Source organism: Thunnus maccoyii, chromosome 9, assembly GCF_910596095.1.
Source record: "Thunnus maccoyii chromosome 9, fThuMac1.1, whole genome shotgun sequence".
In the NCBI taxonomy this organism is placed as follows: domain Eukaryota; kingdom Metazoa; phylum Chordata; class Actinopteri; order Scombriformes; family Scombridae; genus Thunnus; species Thunnus maccoyii.
This window is the reverse complement of record NC_056541.1, coordinates 31,012,645-31,029,725: the sequence shown is the minus strand read 5'-3', so window position 1 is coordinate 31,029,725 and position 17,081 is coordinate 31,012,645. Positions and strand designations below refer to the sequence as shown.

At 40.6% G+C, this 17,081-nt stretch overlaps 1 protein-coding gene across 2 annotated transcripts in view; it reads right to left on the bottom strand.

The window, feature by feature from the left end:
* The window catches only part of apba1a (amyloid beta (A4) precursor protein-binding, family A, member 1a), an 82,284-nt gene extending 69,947 nt beyond the window's left edge, over window positions 1-12,337 (bottom strand). For both annotated transcript variants that reach the window (XM_042420721.1, XM_042420722.1), the window contains exon 1: window positions 12,137-12,337. The gene's annotated coding sequence lies outside the window, so the exon portion shown is untranslated. The remainder of the gene's footprint in view (window positions 1-12,136) is intronic.
* Between the last annotated feature and the right edge of the window lie 4,744 nt (window positions 12,338-17,081).

Here is a 17,081-nt window from a genome sequence, read left to right as displayed (position 1 = left end):
ATGCAGTAGTAGCAGATTCAAAATGAATGACTTCCTGTTCAACTTAGGGTATGGCTCCAAGAGGCTTTTTTTGAAGTCTGGAAATGTTACATCTGCCTACCAAATTTTGTACATCTACATCAAATTTAAAGGTGGGGGCTTTGACTTTGAAATTTTCTAGGGGGCGCCCTCAAGCCCTTTTGCCACACCCATACCCAAGACCCATATCAGATATCAAGTTACGCCACTTTTGATGCATGTGCAAAGTTTTGTGAGTTTTCAAGCACCCCTAGCATGTCAAAAATGCTAAAAGTAATTAGCGGGCGCTATAGCGCCAATGTGCCATGCCCTAGCCCAATTGTGATACTAATTGCAATACTTACTAATTCAAACATAGTTACAAAGTTTCATAAGGTTCCGCTAATTCTAAAGGCCTCAAACATGTGTTCGTAAAGTGACAATTGACGCATGAAATCCAAAATGGCTCACTTCCTGTTGAGTGAATTATGTCGATACTGAGGAGGGCAATGAACCCACAGAGCTTCATGCACATCAAATAAACTTTGTTTCAAAATGAGAATGCTACGGAGCTCAAACATTACAGAACTTTGCATTAGAGACATTGGCCTATCACAGATATATCGATATCGGCGTATATGTTGTCTGATATGCGCCTATATATTTTTTTTCATTTTTCTAATGCTGTATAGGCAGCATTTTATGTATAATTGATCCATTTTCTTAATTCAAGTTTAATATATACATGTTTTTTGTCCTGTGTTTTTTTATTCATAATTTATTTATAATTATTAAATTCCCAGTGAAGTTAACGGTTTCAGTGCACTGATGTCATTTTGTACAATAAAGTTTATTGTTAAACTGTAAAATATCATGCCATCCATTACATATCTTTGTCACAAGTGTTAATTCACATTTGAGGGATCATTGCAAAAAATGTGTGTTTATAAGATAGTGGAACAGAAGCGAACTGGAAGATACAGTTCCATTCCTGTGAGTTTGCACAAACCCAAGTAAGTCGATATTGTATGACAATGTTCTTGACGTGCAATGAATTGCAAGTTTACCGACAGGCAGTGGTAAAAGTGTGATTTCTAATATCTGGACTGACTGCCAGTGTTGCATCACATGGAGAAAGCTTTCAGTTTTCAGTGTCTTCTCATGTTGTGAGCTGAGAGGAGGTGGAGGTGCCCGTAGCTCTGACATTAACTTCACCTTGATCACCACCCACACAGATTCCTGACTGTGCCCAAAGCACACATCTACCCTAAAACCCAGTGACCATGCAGAATTAGGCCAGAGGCCACAGGCTGACACATGGACAAACAATTTATGACAAACATACAGTATACTGCTCATTTACTCAATGCTGGTTTAATCTCCAAAAAGTGAGCAAGTTTTGGAATCATATTACTAGAGCCCAGGCCTGAGTGATATGGTTGAACATGATAAATGGACAAAAACCAAAACTGTGTATACTTAGGATGATAAAAAAAAAAAAAATTAATATGGTACTGACAATTATAATTTGTCTAAAAAGCAAAGATCTCAATGTGCCCAGCTGTTGTTTACCACTTACTGTTTGATTGAAATTGGACGTTGTTTATCCAGAAGAAGAAAAGCTGATTTGTTCAATATGCTGTCTAAATGATAAGAAAATTAATCCCGTATTGTTTTCTACTGTCCTTCTTACTGGGAACTGCACAATACTTTGTTACTAAGATACAAATAGATATTGATTTTGTAAATATAGATGATGCACGAAGACTGAGTATAAAGTAGCCAGTTACTTAGAGAAAGCCTGGGAGAAGAGGAAAAAAAAGCTCTTTGTCAGGATAAGCTGACAAAAAACAACAGTTCTGAGGTAGTGCCGGGACTACCTCAGTCCCCTCTGTACCATGGTTTCATTCACTAGACCCCTGGAAATATTCAGAGGAACATGTGGTGCATTCTGGCCAGGGGCAGAGCTAGACTCTCAGCACAGAGGGTGCAGAGCATTCTAAAGGGCCCTTCTGAAACAGTCATTTTAAAATTCACAACTGTAAAATAGCTGATATATCCTAGTCATAATCACAAATCATTATTGAGCCATGCAAGCCTATGTCTAAGGAAACATACAGTGCAGCCACTTTCAGACAAGCTTGTTCTGAAGAAAAGAAAAGAAAACAGGTTGCCAGCTGCGTTCAAATGTTTCAGCACTAAGGACTGCATGTCGTGCTCTACATACAATTATTGATAAATGGTTCAGCACCACCGCCAATAGACAGCGACAAGCCAGGTGCTCTGTCTCAGTACCATGTCTTTCTTACATGGGAATAACATAGACATAAAAGAGACACAGTGGTCTACAACACTACAAGGCCTGTTCAAATACATGCTGAGATAAGCATGGAGTTAAACAACAGATAAATCTAATATGCTGACTGATTTCTTCATAACCAGAATTTAAGTTAATAAAGACTAATTATGGATGTTTCACTCACCAGTTGTTTTCCCTGCTTAGACTGCTGTAGTTTAGTGTAACGTTAGTCCATTTGTGTATTTCTCCATCCTCAAAATAATCCAAACAGTTTAACAAACGTTGTACATATCACGGTCCTTTTAAAAACTTCATCTTCCTCTCCTTCATGGTGGAAAACCTGCCAACCACTTTGTCCTCATTAGTGTTTATGTCCCATTCAACACACAGCAAAGTGAGGTTGGATAGTTTGGCCTCATCCATGCAGCTTAATGAGCCTCAGGCAGCTGAAACTTTGTGTGGCGAGTTTCATTCACCATAAACATAAAAAGACACAAATATCTCATATTTTGGATTAAGTTTTCAGCAAAATTAGTCATAAACTTTGAATTACTGCTTCTGCAGTCTTCACTTCCCGCAGAGTCAATGAGAACAAATACGGACAGCGCCACTCTGCCATTGCAGTCCACATTGTGGTTGGAGGAGGGATTACATCGATAGTGATAAGAACTACCATAGAGAATGAATAGATGAAGCCAAGAGTTAAGTTCCCCTTTTCCTGCTGCGTCCAGGGGGTTGAGCACTGCGTCCCCAGCAGGGCCCCTACTGAGCGTGGCAGGGCCCCCGTGGTCGCTCCGCTTATGATTCTGGCGCACCTGGTCATATTGTATCTACATCATAGGGGGATCTCAATTTACCATATTTATTGTCTCAGTTTACCACTAGTATTTCAACAAGTGCTCAGTGCCCCAGCGGATGCAAGACCTGGTTGGAGATGCTTTTCGCTTGTGCTTTAACATTCAGCTTGCTTTTAAAGCAGTTTAAATAGCGAATGTACTTGCGCCCATCAGAGCGTTTGTTCTTAAAATGAGGTGTGGTCAGGCACATTGTCGGCGCATTGCTATCTTGAGTCAGCAGAAATTGATTGCACTATTGACCAACAAAAACCTGGTCTTAAGTCAATGGCGCAGTGTTTCACTGTTATTTTAAGGGCGCATTATTGAGACAGTGATATGCGGCTACATAGGCGGGTGCACAACATAGACTCTGCTTGTTACACATACAGGACACCCAGCAGCGCACAGACATGTAAAAGATTACAAATAAAAGGATTACAATGTGAAAGATTATTATTGTGTACATTAACATATTTTAAAAAATACATGACATAATGCTTAGTCATAACATTTATCAGAATTAACTAATCACTGTAATGAAATAAAATTGTTTTCAAAAACCAAACTGGGGCTGACCACAGGAGGGTCCAGGAGCAGCAGGGGTACGTGTGCTTATTATGGATTAAATTTGCACACAAGCAGATTCATTTCCTCTGCAGAGAAGTGTCCCTTCTTACTACTTGGCAAATGTGCCATCATAATAGCAATCCGCTAAGGTGCAAACGCACCTGGCTCTTAAAGGGGATGGGAGATGACACTCTGATTGGTTTATTGCATGTTACGCCCAAAACACAACCATGACTAATTAGGAGACTATGGACAGTATATGGAGTATAAGCAACCTATGCAATATAGGCTAAATGATTAAAAAAACATGAACCAAATTAAATTAGTAAACTTGACTTTTGGTTTTCCACATTTGAAATATTAAATGTAGAACAGGAATCACAGTTCCCCTATTACTTGGCTGGTTTGCATATGTATAGCTTACAGCATCATCATTTCCATGGGAAAGCTGACTTCTCTAACTGTGGTAATGGGGGTTGTTTGAGGGGAGGGTTTAAGCTGTTTTCCACTATATGGTATGAACATAAAAGCAGGAGATGCTCACACTGAGCTGAAATCAAACAAGTGCACAGAAATTAGGTAAATAACATAAATAAACATAGTCTCTTATGCATTTTGTACTCAACGGAGCGGAGCAGAGGAGAGACAGTCAACCAGGTTGAGTTGACGACAACTAACTACATTCCTTACATTACTGCAAGTGCAATAAAAGCTTCCCGAGTAAAAATCCAGTAAGAGTAATTTAATCCATGCAAAAGATAGACAGATGACGGGAGGCAGATTTTGAATAATGATGTTACTATGGTAGAGACTCAGTGATCGATGACTATGGCATTGCCCATCGGCCCAACCCTACTTGTATGGGAAAGGGGCTCTGGAACTGCCTATCACTGGCCTTACTGAAGAATACAAATGCTCAAAGGTAAGGCTATAGATATAACCCTGACAGAAGCTCAGGACACCACAATACAGGCAGTAGCACCAAGAGTGGCAGCAGGCAGAAAATGGACCCCACAGCAGGCAAACTCTGCTCTCAGGCACGGAGATATTGTGGGCCAAGTGCAGCACTGAAGAGGTGGCTTTGGGCTAGGCACAAGTAGACCCACATGGCACAGAGCAACAACTGCCTAGAACACCAGCCATCTCGGCTGGTGGTAAAAGAGCAGCAGCAGGAGGAGGTAGAACCATGTGCAAAGACAAGCCCACAGAGCAAAACAGGGCCGCTGGACAAGATGGGAAAACCTTGAACACTGGAAGCTTGCCTGAAAGGATCTTTGTGAAATGGAAGGAGGCAGACTTGGCTTCATCATCAGAGCCATCTATGATGTTCATCGCAGTCCCAAGAAACCGAACCAGTGGCTTGGGGAAGACCCATCATGCCCCCTTTGCCAAACACCAGCAACCCTACATACCCAACATACTCACCAGCTGCAAGACAAGCCTCACTCAAGGATGCTACACCTGGAGGCACAACCAGGTCCGTCAGTATCTGGCAATAGTGCTGGAAGAAAGGAGGACAAACAACAACGCCCTCTCTGCCCCAGCCCCTGGCTTCTCAAACACCATGGCCTTTGTACCAAGAGGAAAGGTACCAAAGAGGTCAACTGCAGGTAAAGAATCAAGCCTATTTGATACAGCCCAGGATTGGAAGATAAAGGTCAGTCTAGACCAGAGGCTCACCTTCCCACCGGAGATCATTACAACCAAACTTTGACCCTGTGGTCAGTCTCACACATTGCCCTGTTTATCGTAGAACTGACTGCAGTTGGTGAAGCACATGAATGCAAAAAGCTGAAGTACTCTGATCTAGCAATTGAAGCACAACTAAAGGGCTAGAGAACACAGGTGCTCCCTGTGGAGGCTGGCTAGAGGAGTTTTGTGGCCATGTCAACCACCAGGCTGCTGAAAGGGAAAGAGATTCCGGGAGTCCAAGGAGAGGCCCTCCAATAGCCTATCAAGTCACTGGCAGAGGCTGCTGAGTGAAGCAGCAACTGGCTCTGGCTGAAAAGAAAGGACAATAACTGAGCGGCAAAATAACCATCAGCCAGCAGGAGAGGTAGAAGTGGAGGGGGGTGCACCTGGGATGCCAGGTGTCACCACTGAGCCCTCTGGAGGTGTATCAACGAAACACCAAGCAAGGAGGGTGCTGACCTGATGACCCCAGTGAAGCTTCTACCACTACCACCACTGCTGGTTAAGATTTACGTCTGCATAAACAGGACTAGGGCTGTGTGATATGACGATATGTATCGTGCGGTAATAGAAAAACATCTAGCATTTCATATTATGCTCTATCATTTATTTTGTTGTGACAGAAATTACACCTTTTACTTTTCATCATTTGGAGGCTGTCTATCTTTTGTGTGGATTACATTGATAAATTAGGCCTTGTCTTCTTGGCTTTTTACTCTCTCTATATATGTATACTATAAATATATACACAATATCAAGATAGGTATTGTTATCGGGATATGAAATGAACTATATAGGGATATGAGATTTTGGTCATATCACCCAGCCCTGAACAGGACTGAGTCTTTGACAGAAGAAACCTGGAATCGACTGATCCCCCTGAAGTTCTGTTGCTGCTGGTTATGATTTACAGTTCGCATAAATGGGACTGAATCATTGACAGAAGAAACCCGGACTTGATCAACGAAACACCAAGTAAAGACCAACCCCCACTCAAGGAATGATTGCTGATTATAATACAGGGTTGTAAAACCAAGTATGAGCTCAATTGCTCACCTCTACCCACTCTCTATAGCCTTGTCCAGTGCATTCAAGTGCTGATTAGTTTCAAGTTTAAATGACAAAAATACTCTGTCCCAGTTTCTCACATTTGAGGATTTACAGGTTTTCTCTGTTTTATAAAACTGTGAACTGAACATATCTGTCATGATTCCTGCTTCGGTCCTGTTTATTTAGTTTCCTTTCCCCATTCTGCCTCTGTCCTTGCCTTCAGCCCCACTCTCTCTCTTCCCTTGTTTTTGCCATTCTCCACCTGTCCACCAGATGTCCCTCGACTTTCTTGCCTGGTTCCCACACCCATCTGCACACCTGTTGCAACTCCTCAATTATCCTAACCTACTGCTCATTACCTAAGTATCAAGTCCCAGTATCTTATATACCAGTCCTCTGCCATCCATTCCCTGTCAGATCATCATACAGTGTGCCTCAAGCCATTTAGTTACCTGTTCCAACTGCCTCACCCCTCTGGATTTGTAAGTCTTTTCATTTTTACTTTGAACTAATAAAGTCCCTTTAAGTTACCTGTCGTGTGTCTGCATTAGGGTTATCCACCTATTGTCTTGTACACACAGCTGTGACAATCTCTGGGTTTTGGATTGATGCTAAGATAAAACAAGACATTAGAGGATATCACTGTCTGCTGTGAGAAAACTATAACAGACATTTTACACTATTTTCTGTCATTCTAAAGATTAAACAATTAATTAATTATTAGTCCATCCAAAAAATGTTCTACAGATTGTCTGATATGTAAATTGTTAGTTGTAGCCCTATTTCTCTAATTTCCAGCTGTTCCAGACCTCCATAAGCCCAACCTTTTCTGACTCTCTGTCAGAAAAGTCTCTGTGAGGTTAGAGGCAGAGGGTATGAGGGTATTATGGTGACTCCTTTGTGGGCCTCCCTCTTGGTGTGTCCTCAACTGACTTCAATATGTGTCTGGTTTACCACTGCATGAGGAAATCTTATTAGAAAGAGTGGCAAGTCCACTAACATACAGCTGGACAACTTCCTCATACAATGTTGGGCATCAGTATAGGTTTCACTTCAGTATTTGGATCGTGCTGGCATACCATGTGAACAGTAAGAGCTTCAAAACAACTGTCGTTCCTCCGTTCACCAGTGACACTGAAATTAAATAGACTAACTTATAGTTGCTATAGATGCTGTAAACTTGACCTTAATCAAAATGGACATACACATATGAATTCAATGTTCCTCTGATTTTTACTCAAGTGATCAAAGCAGACAGAGGAGCTACTTCTCAAACTGCCACTAGTTTAGGAAGTGGTGAACTGCCCCAGAGAACCAGATCGTTTCTAGAGAGGGGACATCTCAAGTCTCTTAATTGCATCCATATTTCCCTCACTTGCATCTTTTTCTTGTGTCTACATCCCTCCCACTAAGGATCCGTGGAGAGATGCAAGTAAACCATGCAAGGAGAGGAGAAACAAGGAAATATGTTCTTAGAGAAATGAGATGTCTTTTCCTCTGAAGCGTCATGTGAAGCGACATCCATTTCTGATGATGGCAGCAGTTGATCACAGCTAGATCAGCTGTCAGTCTGCTTTAACAGCTGTACAGATTTTTAATAGAGTTTGTTTGCACACATATGCACATACTAAAAAGGCTCACAGTTATCACTGCCAGACTAGCAGTGTTTTCTCTCTGCAGCCTGTTACCTGTTTAACAGACTCCTGCATTCTGTATTTATACTGTGTACTGTTTCTACAAGCAGAATGCATTTATATCATTTATTAATTATTTGAGTGTGTATTTATTGATATTTTGAATTCATTATTTAATAACCCAGAATATGATTCGGGTGTCTTGGATTGAACATTAGAAATGATCTATTGGAAATGTTTCAGGGAAAATAGAAATGATGTAACTCATATCAAACCCAACACTCACATGTGACTGAATGGAAATCACAATAAATGATAGAACGTGTTTGAATTGTGTGTCTTGCTGACAGACAGACTCTTTCTTACTTTAATTTGATCCATAATAAAAGTTAATGGGGGGAAAATAACAGGAAGAAAAGAAAAATCTTTCTAATAAATGAAGAAAGTTGTTTATGGTTCTTTTGTTGTTCAGACCTACAATTAACAGATTTTTAACTAGATTGTGAATCAGAATCAGCCTTATGACTGATACTATATTGTACTGTGTTGTCTGCCATGCTGTTGGTATAAATAGTTATTGAGTGTGCCACTCTGTGTTATGAATTTAAAGGTGTGGACACCACACCTGCCCATAAACACAAACAGCATTGTACTGGGATTACAGCATATTCTCTCACTTACTTGGAATCATGTTGCTATGTAAAGTTGTTACTATTGTCATATACTATATTTTGATACTTATAGCCTAAAATGGTTACTACATAGTATAGAGAGGATTACATAATGTGATGGCTGTAATAGCAGAAACTGAACATCTAAATCTGGTCATTCATTACATGTATCTGTACATTCTGTATCTGTATTCTTGTATGTGACTTACTCCAAATACTGAAGCTCCTGATTCAGAACTACGAAGCTGATCCGATTACAATGTTATGAATCAAAGTTAACTGGGAGATTCTTAAATGGAAGTGAGGTGATCAGCTAACCATTTCTCTAAAGAAGCGTCTCAACTCTGTTGGTCCTAATCAAGCGGGTAGCTCCCGGTCTGAAAAGTAAAGCCAATGCAGAAGTGCCTTGAACCTGCATTCTTTCTAATGGCCAGCAGTGGGCAACTCCACTGGCTGCAAAAGTCTGATTGCATGGAAGTCTATGAGAAAATGATCCTACTTCTCACTTGATTTATTACCTCAGTAAACTTTTTCCTAATGAATTTATGGTCTAAGTCGCTAGTTTCAAGTCTTCTTCAATGCAGCATGATGTTCATTTCGTAAAATTATGGTCACATTGAAATTAAAATAGATGATAAAGCAGGGTATGCCTTAGGGCGTGGCTGCCTTGTGATTGACAAGTTCCTACCATGGTGACAACATTACGTAACATAACCATGGCGTAATCCCAGATTCACAGAGTATAGGCGCAGCTGCTGCTATTTCACAGTGTGTTTTCAGTTCATGAAAATTAATTGTAACATCTTGGTTTCCTACAAAAGTCTTGTTCAGTATTTGGCTGTTCTAAAAGACCCTCTAATGAGTTGGATGTTCAGTTTTTCCCAGTAATTACATTTTGTTTTAATGGTTTTAGGTCTGTTTTTCACTAGCAAAAATTAGCATTAGCATTATAACAGTTAACATAGACTATAAATACACCGTGCTAACCAAGCGAGCAGCTAGTGATAGGGTCAGCTCCACCCTCTCATCCAAATATGGTCACTTCTGGCTCTAAAAATCAAAGATTACAGCAATGGTTAAATTGTTAAACTCGAGGCTTCAAAAACAGCAGTCCACAAACCAATGGGTGACATCAGGGTGACTACATCCATATTTTCTGCAGTCTATGTTCCTGCTTGATCTACAGTAAACACACAGTTCACTCATGGTCGTATAGTGGTGTTACAGAGTGATGTGTCTTTACTCACCAACAATCTTTGTGTGGATACAGGTCAACAAGTGCAGAGAGCACATTAACCAGAGAACAGATTAACTTTTCCTTTAAACTGTTACATAATTAACGTTAATTAGCTACAGCTGATCTAATCTGCTGTCGCTGTTTTAACTGGAGACAGCCACATTGGGTTAAAAATACTTAGTACAGTATATGTTTGCTTTGCTTGCTTTTCTAATAAAAAACAGTGAGTAGGCAGAAGAATCAGAGCCTATCCCTGCATCCAGCCACCAGTCTATCACTTCTGTACAGACCGCTGTTGGGCAAGTTACTGAAAATTAGTGTTTAGTTAGTTACTAGTTACTTCTCTCAAAGTAATTGAATTACTTTACCAATTACTGCATATAAAAAGTAATTAGTTACTAGGGAAAGTAGCTTTTGTGTTACTTTTAATGCAAAAGTGTAACTTGTCCCACAATCTGAGTTCAATCCACTCAGTAAAAGATCCTTTTGTTTTCCTCATAACACCATATCAATTCAGTTCCATCCAGTTTCACAAACATACAAAAAAGACAACTCATAAGTCCACGCCGGGTTTTACCGCAGATCCACAACTCAAACCAGGAATAGTAGTGGCAGTTCAGTAACAGGTATTATTTACAATATACAATATTATAACTCCAGAAACAAAGCTAATGTTTTACCTCGAGTTGGCTACAATGACGTGACTTTACAATGTTACTCTGAGACACGGTAAGGTCAGATGATGTTGTGCGTGCGTTTGTCTGCCATCCTCTGCAGTTGTCCACTATATTCATCTACTACAAAAGTAACGAGTAATGAGCCCATTTAAATTTCAGTAATTGTAATTACATTATTTAATTTGAAAAAGAAATTATTTACATTACTAGCTACCACCAAAAGTAGTGGAATTACAGTAATGTTACTTTGTCACCCATTATTCCCAACATTTGTACAGGCTGAGTCACCTCAACAGCATATTGGACCCACTTCAGTTTCTGGCTGTCTCAGTGCTGCTACTTTTACCACACTGATGAATTCAGCTTCTCCATCTGATCACCTGTAGGATACTCCACATTATGAGTGTCAAACTTTCACTTCAATATCAGTATGTAGCTCATCACTATATAATTTGCCATGGTGTGGCAGTTCACTGGCTCTGGTGTCCACTGAGTATGCCTTCTTCACAGCAGACATTTTCACCTGTTATAGCAGGAAAAGCCCAGGTGTTACTTATAGTATTGATGATGGCTCTGTTCATTTCAGTCCCACTATGCCATGACAGTGTGACAGTGAGCCAGCAAGCACAATACCAGGACCCTGAAACTGAAGTAGCCAAATGAAATTCAGCCATCATTAATTTTATTGTTTACACCTGTGCCTTTGCTGCTGTCACATGTCAAACTGTTTTCTATGAAAATTGTCCATCAGTGCTGAACTATGGAGACAAACCTGAGACACCCTGACTGTCACCTGACAGCTGAGTGCAATAAACAAGCTGGTACAAGATAAAGCTAGACTGAGAACCCCCATGAGTATGGTTCCTTTTATGAACCTGCTTCTCCCAGGTTGATAGAGGTTCTGCAACCCTGACAGACTGCACAACCACACACTAACCAGCAGCATCTATCAGCAACAACCAGGCCACACAGACAGGCTGGCCTCTGCAGAACACACGTCTGACTTAGGCTTGTGCATCACCTGAGGTGACGGAAGCCAAACCAGAGTCTTGGTTTGACAGAAACCCAACCCAGAAAGCGTCTAGAAAAGACTCAACCAGACGTGCGTGTTGACTGTGGTTAACCGTGATGGAACTCTGCACCTGCCAACAACAGGGCCTCTATGGGCCGTTTCATTCATGTCAACCCAGCGGGCGGTCGCGCTTCAGCCCGACACAAAGCCTCGCACATACCGCCAGTGTTGCGTTTCTTTCGATCTGAATCCCAGTATGGGATTTCCTCTGAAACGCGCCGTTATCTTTTTCCCTAGCCACTCCTCAAACAGTCAACAAACCGAGCGGCGACAACACCGCATCCCCACAGCTCAATAACAACACAGCAGCCACAGAGCTGTTTCCTGCTCTGTATCACCGTCTTCTGCTGCCGGTGTCGGCGGACGGTGAGCGGTGTTTGAGCCAAAAGAGCGGCTGAACTCACCTGCTTTCAGCGGTGATGTTGCTGCAGGCTGGAGGTCCGCTCCGCCGCTGCCACACCGTCCTCCATCTTCCCTGTAGCGGTTGCTGTCTGTGTGTATCAGTGTGTGTTCACCAGCCTCCCAGCCCCTCCTTCCTCCCACCGCCACCGTCACATCATCATGGGACACAACACACGGCCTGTCCACTGTTTGACTATTCAAGACATGTACTGAACAGTTTGCAGCACTTTCAATCCGTGTCAGGATGGAAGACCATAAGAGTCAAAATGACATTAATATAAAATCAAACAAGAAATTATAAAGTTTTTTAATGTATCTATTAAAAAAATAGCCCCAAGCCCGGATGGCTTTCAGAATAATTTTTTAAAATTATAATAAATTGACAGTGAAATCTTGTTATAAAAAATGGTGACAATGTCTTCCATACAGATAATTGCCATAATGCTACCAAAACTAGATTTAAATGTATGCTAAAATTACTCATCAATAAAGCATATTCTTGTGTTCCTAAACTCAGTACATTTTGCTACATAACCTGAGAATGGTCATGTATTTGTAGCAAAATTCAATTCAATTTTATTTCTATAGCGCCAAATCACAACAAAAGTAATCTCAGGGTACCTTCAAATAACACTTAAATAACCCTCATAATACAGTCTAATTATTTATTTTATTATCCTACTGCTATTTAATTAAAACAATGACCAGCAATTACCAATGCAATTCAATCATATAAAACAGGACAGTTTTTTTCAGTCAAATTTCTCATGAAATTACATTGGACTCAAATTGGACTTTTTCACATCATTGCAAACAGTCCCTACCATATGAAAGACAAGATGGGGTAATAAAAAAATTTTTAAAAAGTCTTTTAATGACATCACATTACTTTAAAGGATACTATTATTTCTGTGCTTCAGTTGATTAACTACAAATTACTGCACTTTTGTGTCATCCGATGTCAGTGTTTTAGATCGATTGTTCTATTAAACCTGAGTGTATATTTAAACTTGCTTGACAACAAAACTGCACCACAATAAATAATAAAAACAGTCTCATACCTTTATACTTTTTCAAAATAGCATTATTGTTGCGCAGCAGTACAGATGAAAAAGGGACAGTTTTAAAAACGTTGGTGGTGCATTCACCTGCTTGTGGGAACATGTGTTTTGAGTTGAATGCTGAACAGCAACATTGTTTGCAATCTGGATTAGTTATTATATCTACAAAATGTCCAAAATAATGACAAAAGCTCTCTCATTGACAAACAATGGAACAGATCACTTGTGAGCATGAATGTGAGCATGAATCATATAAGTCATATACATGTACATGTTTCAATTAGTGTGTTTATATTTATCATATGCTATCCTTTTCAAATTTGTATAGCACCAAAAACAAAAAGCAAAACAGCAAAAATGTGCAAATAAACAAAAACATCCATGCATACATACACATAAAAACACATATACTACACACATACAAACATTCTGTACAAATACAGTGTGTTCATTTAAGAAAATGCTCAAGTGAAAAGGAAGGTGAAAGTGCTCTAGGCACATGAAGATTACCTCGTTGTCACCGGAGAGATCTGCTGGGGTTATAACCTGACAACATGTTTGAGATGTACTGTGGTGCCAGACCAGCAAGTGCTTTGAAAACCAAAAGGAGGATTTTGAATTGTATTCTGAAAACATCAGGTAGCCAGTGAAGGTTCCAGAGGACTGGAGTTATATGGTCTGATCTTTTTGTCCTGGTTAGAACTCGTGCTGCTGAGTTCTGGATAAATTGTAATTTATGGATTGTTTTGTTTGGAAGACCCTTAAACACAGGATTGGCCCTGATTCTGCAAATGTCTCTGAGTTGGAAAAAGGCAAACTTGGTGATGCTGTTGATATGATCCTTGAAGCTGGTTACTCCTAGGTTTTTAATCTGGTCATTTGTTTTTATTGATCTGGACTCCAGGTACTCACAGACCAGGGGGATGGTCCATCAAGCTGGTTAACGGGATAGCTTGGCTTATTTCAATAAGGCTCACTAATTTAAATGAAAGACCTGTTCCATCACTGCGGCTTATATGAGTCCCAACTCAGTAACCATGGTAACTTAGTCAGCAGAACTAGCCTGCTTCATGGCAGGCTAACGGTCAAGCTTAATTCAGCTGCGTGTCAAAGAATGTCCAACGGATGGAAACAGACTCTCAAAAGACGGTTCCACCAAGTATCTTTTCGCGCTCACAACCCTTTTATTTAAAAGCTTATCGTTTATAATTTAAGAAATAAAAGTGTGCCAGCGTTATTTTGAAGTTATTTATTTATTCATTCACTGATTTTGTTCAAGCTGTAAAGACAAAAAGAAAATTAAATAAAGTCCAAACTATGCCCTTCTGCTGTGTTTAAATGTATACAGTGGTAACTGCTTATAGTGATTACAGTTATAGTGATCAGCTGCTTATATGGATCAAAAAGCTCTGAGACAGAATCATTCATATACAACATTTATGCTGTTTAAATAAGCCGTCTATAGAAATCAAGTAGTCCGCCTACAGTGTTCATTTTGTGTCTCTTCATACATGACAACATATGGAAAAACATTTTAAACCACGTTAATCTAATTTTGTACTTTACTCCCATGATAAGCGCCTGCTGCTGTGTGAACACTGAAATCATGACAGAGACAGAAAGTCATTTTTTCTCAGTGACAAACGTAGTCTCCTCGAAACTTATGACAATAAAATGTCTGTAGATGATTTCACTGGAATTGTGTTGCTAGGGAACAGCTTGGGAACAAGTTTATTTCCTGTCAGTTATTGATATTAGCAGCACTGCAACAGGAAATAAACTTCGGTCCGTTATGTCGTCAAGTTGAAACATTTGTATTTTTACATTAATTGCTTATTTTTTTTGAAAATTGGCCTTAAATTTCATTAAACTGTGGTATTAAAATGTCTTAAAAAGACTTAAATTTAACTTGCTGATACCTGTAGACACCCTGAGCTAGTTACCATATTAGTATAAAATGCAATGCTATTGGCTTGCTGGTGCCACATTCCTGGTTTTGTACACTGACGCATGACACCTCCCACAAACTCTGTTTAAACTGATGTTTTATAATAAAACCAAAGTGCTACAGTGGGTGTTTGTATCTACTATTTTTCAACACAATAAATGATCAGCTATAACATCTGCTTTTTTTCTTGCATGTTTCAAAAACAACTGAGTGGTAAGTAACAAAAACGTTCTCAATGGATCGCAACTATGGCCGTGACTGGAAACGGTCTAACAGGAGGCTTTGTGCCTTTGTTGAAGCCGATGATGAAATTGACACATTAGACAGTGACACCTCACTAGAGGGTGATATAACACCAGAGGGCGTTACCCCAACTGAGAGCGATATACCAATAAATGATACCTCACATGAGCTGCATACGAGGGTGATGCCACAGATGAGGGCGATACCACAATTCCAATCGAAGAGTCTGATGACATCAGTTATGACTATAGATACAATGAACATGTTGAGACTAGTGACTCTGAACTAGAACTTCTTGGTGCAAGCATTGCTCCAGAAGTGGAGGCACAGACAATAGACCGAGAGCTGGCTAAGTGGGCCACAGAAACAAGGCAAATGGATCATGCTTTAAATGCGCTTTGGCATTCTTATGTTGTGTTCACACCAAACACGAAGCGAATTTTTGCCTCGTATTACTGGCGCGAGTTTGAACGCAGGAGCATTTGTTTTTATTCATGTAATTCATGCAGGTTTGGCCGCGGGATTACCCCAAACAGCCAGTGACCAATGGCAGGCACCGCCTAGTCCCCACCTGGACAATGGGAGCCAGCCAGTGATGTTACTGAAGCTCAGCCTGCCTGCCAGCTCAGCCCTCCTGCTAACAACATTCATACCGACATCAACTCCGGATTACAGCAGAATCCGGTGTGACTCGTGTGGTGGTCCAGTGTGTGTTTATTCCTCCAGAAATCAGCAGCAGCACCAACGTGCTCCCCGGCTCTCTCCTCCAGAGCTGGCCGCCTCTCAGCAGCTTAATCCCCCAGTCCAGCTCCATGATACACGTGAAATTTTCCCTGAAGTTGAATATTTTCAGCTTGTGCAAATACGCAAATATGCGAATTTTGCGTCATTCACAGCGCGGATTTCGCGTATTCACGCCATTCGCGTCACGTTATTCGCATCATTCGCGTCACCTGGCACAAATACATGCAAATTTGCGTCTATTCACGTGTTTACATTGACTTTATATGTAATCTCAACACACGAAAAATTTGCTTCGCGTTTGGTGTGAACACAACATTAGAAGGCATGGGCACAACCTTCCCAAAGACAAGTGCACACTCCTTTGTACCCCACAGGAAGTGTTAGTGAAGGAAAAATGCAATGGCCAGTACATATATTATGGTGTGGAACAAGGAGTTAAACGCTATGTGTCAGTATGCCCTGAATTGACAGGAGACATAGAACTCAGTATAAATGTTGATGGGACTATTCATGTCCAGCAAAACAGAGTTGTGGCCAATACTTGCAAATTTCCATGACTCTCAACCGTTTCTCGTAGGACTTTATTGTGGTACAGGAAAGCCAAAGCCTGTTGAAGATTATCTTCTGGACTTGGTTCCAGAGCTGAAACACCTGCACACCAGTGGCATTATGCATGGCGACACAATGCACACATTCAGGTTTACGGCATTCCTGTGTGATGCACCCGCCAGGGCCTTTCTGAAAAACATCAAGGGCCCCAATTCTATCCAGGGCTGTGAGCGTTGTGTGGAAAACACAGTAAGATCAAGTACCAAACAAACATTCCTGTCCATAGCCAGTCATGAATCCAGGACTGATCTCAGGTTCAGCCAGCTCCAGTATCCAGAGCACCAACATGAGCCATCTCCTTTAGTTGATGCTGGCATACTCTGTGTACAGCAGTTTCCATTG